Consider the following 6,786-nt stretch of genomic DNA (forward strand, 5'->3'; position numbering starts at 1 on the left):
CTCAACAGATCTTTCAACTTCGCCTCCACAAGATAATGATCAGACACCCCTACAGCAGCCCCTCTCAGTCACATAACATTCAAAGACTCTCTTTCACGCGCCTATCAATTAACACGTAATTCGTAACGCTCTCTGGCATCTCTCCTACTTAAAATACGTATACTTATAGTACAACTCTTCTTTTTAAACCCACGGCGAGCGTGTTATCCTTATTTTGTTTGTTTCTTTGTATTTATTTTTTTTTTTTATCTCATTTGTATTTTTTAATTTAATATTTTTTATTTTTTTTTTTTTTTGCTATTTAGTTCTTTTTTTTATTTGGTTTTTTATGTCTTTTTTATAGATTTTTTTATCTTATTCTTTTTATTATTTTATTTTTTGAATTTCCCCCCTTTTTGTTTTATTTCATTTTATATTATTGTTTTTTTCTATTCCCAATCAGAGTTCTTTTCACACACAATCTAAGACTCTTCACCATTTCATTCACACACTGACACACCCATGTACACGAATTTACCCAACTGCATTTACTTCATCCTTTGCATTCAAATCACCCATCACTAAACCCAGTATCCTGCATTAATGCTGCTAACCACACCCTCACTCAACTGCTCCCAAAACAACCTGCATCTTTTGATCTTTTCCTCTCATGACCAGGTGCATAGGCCCCAATAATCACCCATCTCTCTCCATCAATTTCATTTTTACCATATCATTCTAGAGTTTATTTTTCTACACACTACCACTTACTGCACAACTCCTGCTTCAGGAATAGTACTACTCCTTCCTTTGTTCTTGCGATCTCACCAACCTCTTACTTTACACCCAAGACATTCCCAAACCACTCTTCCCCTTTACCCTTGAGCTTCGTTTCACTCAGGGACAAGACATCCAGGTTTCTTTCCTCGAACATACTACTTATCTCTCCTTTTGTCTCATCCTCGTTACATCCACACATATCTAGACACCCAAGGCTGAGCCTTCGAGGAGGATGAGCACTTACAGCATGACTCTTCCTCTGTTTCCCCTTTTAGAAAGTTAGAATACAAGGGGGGGAGGGTTTCTAGCACCCTTCTCTTGCCCCCTTTAATCGCCTCCTATGACACAAAGGGAATGCGTGGTAAGTATTGCTTTTCCCCTATCCCAAAACATATATGTATATATATATATATATATATATATATATATATATATATATATATATATATATATATATATATATATATATATATATATATATATATATATATATATATATATATATATATGAATAAAGGCAGACAGTATGAATTATGTACATGTGTATATATGTATATGTTTGTGTGTGTGTATATATATGTATATGTTAAGATGTATAGGTATGTATATTTGCGTGTGTGGACGCGGATGCATATACATGTGTATGTGGGTGGGTTGGGCCATTCTTTCGTCTGTTTCCCTGCGCTACCTCGCTAACGCGGGAGACAGCGACAAAGTAAAATATAAATATGAATATATATATATATATATATATATATATATATATATATATATATATATATATATATATATATATATATATATTTTTTTTTTTTTTTTTTTCATACTATTTGCCATTTCCCGCGTTAGCGAGGTAGCATTAAGAACAGAGAACTGGGCCTTAGAGGGAATATCCTCACCTGACCCCCTTCTCTGTTGCTTCTTTTGGAAAATTAAAAAAAAACAAGAAAGGGGAGGATTTCCAGCCACCCGCTCCCTCCACTTTTAGTCGCCTTCTACGACACGCAGGGAATACGTGGGAAGTATTCTTTCTCCCCTATCCCCAGGGATAATATATATATATAAATATATATATATATATATATATATATATATATATGTATATATATATATATATATATATGTATATAAATCAGTTGATATACATCGAAGAGACGAAGCTAGGACGCCATTTGGTAAACGTGATTGACCATATATATATATATATATATATATATATATATATATATATATATATATATATATATATATATATATATATATATATGCAAGAGTTTTGGAGAGAGGGGTAAGTATGCAGTCTGTTGTGGATGAGAGAGCTTGGGAAGTGAGTCAGTTGCTGTTAGCTGATGATACAACGCAGGTGGATGATTCGGGTGAGAAATTGCAGAAACTGGTTTGCCTCCCACACCATATATTCTCAATAATATTCCACAGAGAATCTTTATCAACTCATTCATATGCCTTCTCCAGATACATAAATGCTAATATACAAATCTATTTGCTTTTCTAAGTATTACTCACATACATTCTTCAAAGCAAACACCTGATCCACACATCCTCCACCACTTCTGAAACCACACTGCTCTTCCCCAATCTGATGCTCTGTACATGCCCTAACCCTCTCAATCAATACTCTCCCATATAATTTCCCAGGAATATTCAACAAACTTATACCTCTGTAATTTCAGCACTCACCTTTATCCCCTTTGCCCCTGTACAATGGCACTATGCATGCATTCCGCCAACCCTCAGGCACCTCTCCATGAATCATACATGCATTGAATATCCTTACTAAGCAGTCAACAACACAGTCACCCCCTTATCTAATAAATTCCACTGCAAATACCATTCAAACTCGCTGCTTTGCCGGCTTTCGTCTTTCGCAAAGCTTTTAAAAACGACCTCTTTTCTGTTTACCAAATCATTTTCCCTAACCCTCTCACATTGCACACCACCTCGTCCAAAACACCCTATATCTGCCACTCTATCATCTAACACTTTCAACAAACCTTCAAAATGCTCACTCCATCTCCTTCTAACATCACCACAATTTGTTATCACCTACGCATTAGCCCCCTTCACCGATGTTCACATTTGTTCTCTGGTCTTACGCACTTCATTTGCTTCCTTCCAAAACATCTTTTTATTCTCCCCAAGATTTAATGATGCTCTCTCACGCCACCTCGCATTTGCCCTCTTTTTCACCTCTTGCACCTTTCTCTTGACCTCCTGTCTCTTTCTTTTATACATCTCCCACTCATTTGCATTATTTCCCTGCAAAAATCATCCAAAAGCCTCTCTCTTCTCGTTCACTAATAATCTAACTTCTTCATCCCACAACTCTCTCCCCTTTCTAATCTGCCCACCTCCAACGCTTCTCATGCCACAAGCATCTTTTGCGCAAGCCATCGCTGCTTCCCTAAATACATCCCATTCTTCCCCCACTCCCCTTACGTCCTTTGCTCTCACCTTTTTCCATTCTGTACTCAATCTCTCCTGGTACTTCCTCACACAAGTCTCCTTCCCAAGCTTGTATTCAAGTACATAGTAGTCCAATAGTTATTTCCTGATCGCCAGGCTCATAGCCTAGCGGTAGCATTCCTGCCTGTGGCACAGGGGTCCCGTGTTCGATCCTGGCTGTTGGAGGTTTGTATGTTCTATGAAGGTGCGCGTTCATGTGCACTTTATTCGTATTCATATACCTCTGAGTTGTACAGTTAGGTTCGGTAAAATACTATCTGCTGCCTATGTGCTCCTGTTGGGAAGTAACCGGTGTAGACCCCGTTGCTCACCAATGTGAGACGAAGGGTATTCGAGTACATAGTATTCCAATAGTTATTTCCTATTAGCCAGGCCCATAGCCTAGCGGTAGCATTCCCACCTATGGCACAGGGGTCCAGGGTTCGATCCTGACTGTTGGAGGTTTGTATGTTCTATGAAGGTGCGCGTTCATATGCACTTTATTCGTGTGTGTGTGTGTGTTTGTATATATATATATATATATATATATATATATACATATATATATATATATATATATATATATATATATATATATATATATATATATATATATATATATATATATATATATATATATATATATATATATATATATATATGTATATATATATATATATATATATATATATATATATATATATATATATATATATATATATAAGGGAGAAAGAATACTTCCCACGCATTCCTCACGTGTCTTAGAAGACGACTAAAGGGAAGGGAGCGGGGGGCTAGAAACCATCCCCTTCTCGTATTTTTAACTTCTAAAAGGGGAAACAGAAGTAGGAGTCTCGCGGGGAGTACTCATCCTCCTCGAAGGCTCACAGTGGGGTGTCTAAATGTGTGTCGATGTAGCCAACATGAGAAAAAAGGAGAGATTGGTAGTATGTTTGAGGAAAGGAACCTGGATGTTTTGGCTCTTAGTGAAACGAAGCTCAAGGGTTCGTAAAGGGGAAGAGTGGTTTGGAAATGTCTTGAGAGTAAAGTCAGGGGTTAGTAAGAGGACAAGAGCAAGGGAAGGAGTAGCACTACTCCTGAAACAGGAGTTGTGGGGTATGTATTAGAGTGTAAGAAAGTAAACTCTAGATTGATATAGGTAAAACTGAAAGTGGATGGAGAGAGATAGGTGATTATTGGTGCATATGCACCTGGGCATGAGAAGAAAGACCATGAGAGGCAAGTGTTTTGGGAGCAGCTGAGTGAGTGTGTTAGTAGTTTTCATGCACAAGACCGGGTTATAGAGATGGGTGATTTGAATGCAAAGGTGAGTAATGTGGCAGTTGAGGGAATAATTGGTGTACATGAGGTGTTCAGCGTTGTAAATGGAAAAGGTGAAGAGTTTGTAGATTTCTGTGCTGAAAGAGGACTGGTGATTGGGAATACCTGGTTTAAAAAGAGAGATATACATAAGTATACGTATGTAAGTAGGAGAGATGGCCAGAGAACGTTATTGGATTACGTGTTAATTGATAGGCGAGCGAGAGGGATGTTAATGTGCTGAGAGGTGCAGCTGGAGGGATGTCTGATCATTATCTTGTGGAGGCGAAGGTGAAGATTTGTAGAGGTTTTCAGAAGAGAAGAGAGAATGTTGGGGTGAAGAGAGTGGTGATGGTAAGTGGCCTCGGGAAGGAGACTTGTGTGAGGAAGTACCAGGAGAGACTGAGTACAGAATGCAAAATGGTGAGAACCAAGGACGTAAGGGGAGTGGGGGAGGAATGGGATGTATTTAGGGAAGCAGTGACGGCTTGCGCAAAAGATGCTTCTGGCATGAGAAACGTGGGAGGTGAGCAGTTTAGAAATGGGTAGTGAGTGGTGGGATGAAGAGGTAAGACTATTAGTGAAAGAGAAGAGAGAGGCACTTGGACGAGTTTTGCGGGGAAATAGTGGAAATGACTGGGAGATGTATAAATGAAAGAGGCAGGAGGTCAAGAGAAAGGTGCAAGAGGTGAAAAAGAGGGCAAATGAGAGTTGGCGTGAGAGAGTGTCATTAAATTGTAGGGAGAATAAAAAAATGTCTTGGAAGGAGGTAAATAAAGTGCGTAAGACAAGGGAACAAATGAGAACATCAGTGAAGGGGGATAAAAATGGGAAGGTGATAACAAGTAGTGGTGGTGAGAAGGAGGTGGAGTGAGTATTTTGTACGTTTGTTGAATGTGTTTGATGATAGAGTGGCTATTATATGGTGTTTTGGTCGAGGTGGTGTGCAAAGTAAGAAGGATAGGGAGAATAATTTGGTAAACAGAGAAGAGGTAGTAAAAGCTTTGCGGATGATGAAAGCCGGCAGGCAGCGGGTTTGGATGGTATTGCAATGGAATTCATTAAAAAAAAGAGGGGGTGACTATAGTGTTGACTGGTTGGTAAGGTTATTCAATGTATGTATGACTCATGTTGAGGTGCCTGAGGATTGGCGGAATGCGTGCATAGTACCATTGTACAAAGGCAAAGGGGATAAAAGTGAGTGTTCAAATTACAGAGGTATAAGTTTGTTGAGTATTCCTGGGAAATTATATTGGACGTTATTGATTGAGAGGGTGAAGGCATGTACAGAGCATCAGATTGGGGAAGAGCAGTGTGGTTTCTGAAGTGATAGAGGATGTGTCGATCAGGTGTTTGCTTTGAAGAATGTATGTGAGAAGTACTTAGAAAAGCAAATAGATTTTTATGTAGCATTAATTAATCCGGAGAAGGCATATGATAGAGTTGATAGAGATGCTCTGTGGAAGGAATTAAGAATATATAGTGTGGGAGGCAAGTTGTTAGAAGCAGTGAAAAGTATTTATCGAGGATGTAAGGCATTTGTTCGAGTAGGAAGAGAGGAAAGTGACTGGTTCTCATTGAATGCTGGTTTGCGACAGGGGTGTGTGATGTCCCCATGGTTGTTTAATTTGTTCATGGATGGGGTTGTAAGGGAGGTGAATGCAAGAGTTTTGGAAAGAGGTGCAAGTATGCAGTCTGTTGGGGATGAGAGAACTTCGCAAGTGAGTCAGTTGTTGTTCGCTGATGATACAGCGCAGGTGGCTGATTCGGGTGAAAACCTGCAGAAGCTGGTGACTGAGTTCGGTAAAGTGTGTAAAAGAAGAAAGCTGAGAGTAAATGTGAATAAAAGCAAGGTTATTAGGTACAGTAGGGTTGAGGGACAAGTCAAGTGGGAGGTAAGTTTGAATAGAGAAAAACTGAAGGAAGTGAAGTGTTTTAGATATCTTGGAGTGGATTTGGCAGCGGATGGAACCATGGAAGCGGAAGTGAATCATAGGGTGGGGGAGGGGGCGAAAGTGTTTGGAGCGTTGAAAAGCGTGTGGAAGTCGAGAACGTTATCTTGGAAATCAAAAATGGGTATGTTTGAAGGAATAGTAGTTCCCACAATGTTATATGGTTCTGAGGCGTGGGCTATAGATAGAGTTGTGCGTAGGAGGATGGACGTGCTAGAGATGAGATGTTTGAGGGCAATATGTGGTGTGAGGTGGTTTGATCGAATAAGTAATGAAAGGGTTAAAAAAAAAA

The sequence above is a fragment of the Panulirus ornatus genome, chromosome 12 (genome assembly GCF_036320965.1).
Source record: "Panulirus ornatus isolate Po-2019 chromosome 12, ASM3632096v1, whole genome shotgun sequence".
In the NCBI taxonomy this organism is placed as follows: Eukaryota; Metazoa; Arthropoda; class Malacostraca; order Decapoda; family Palinuridae; genus Panulirus; species Panulirus ornatus.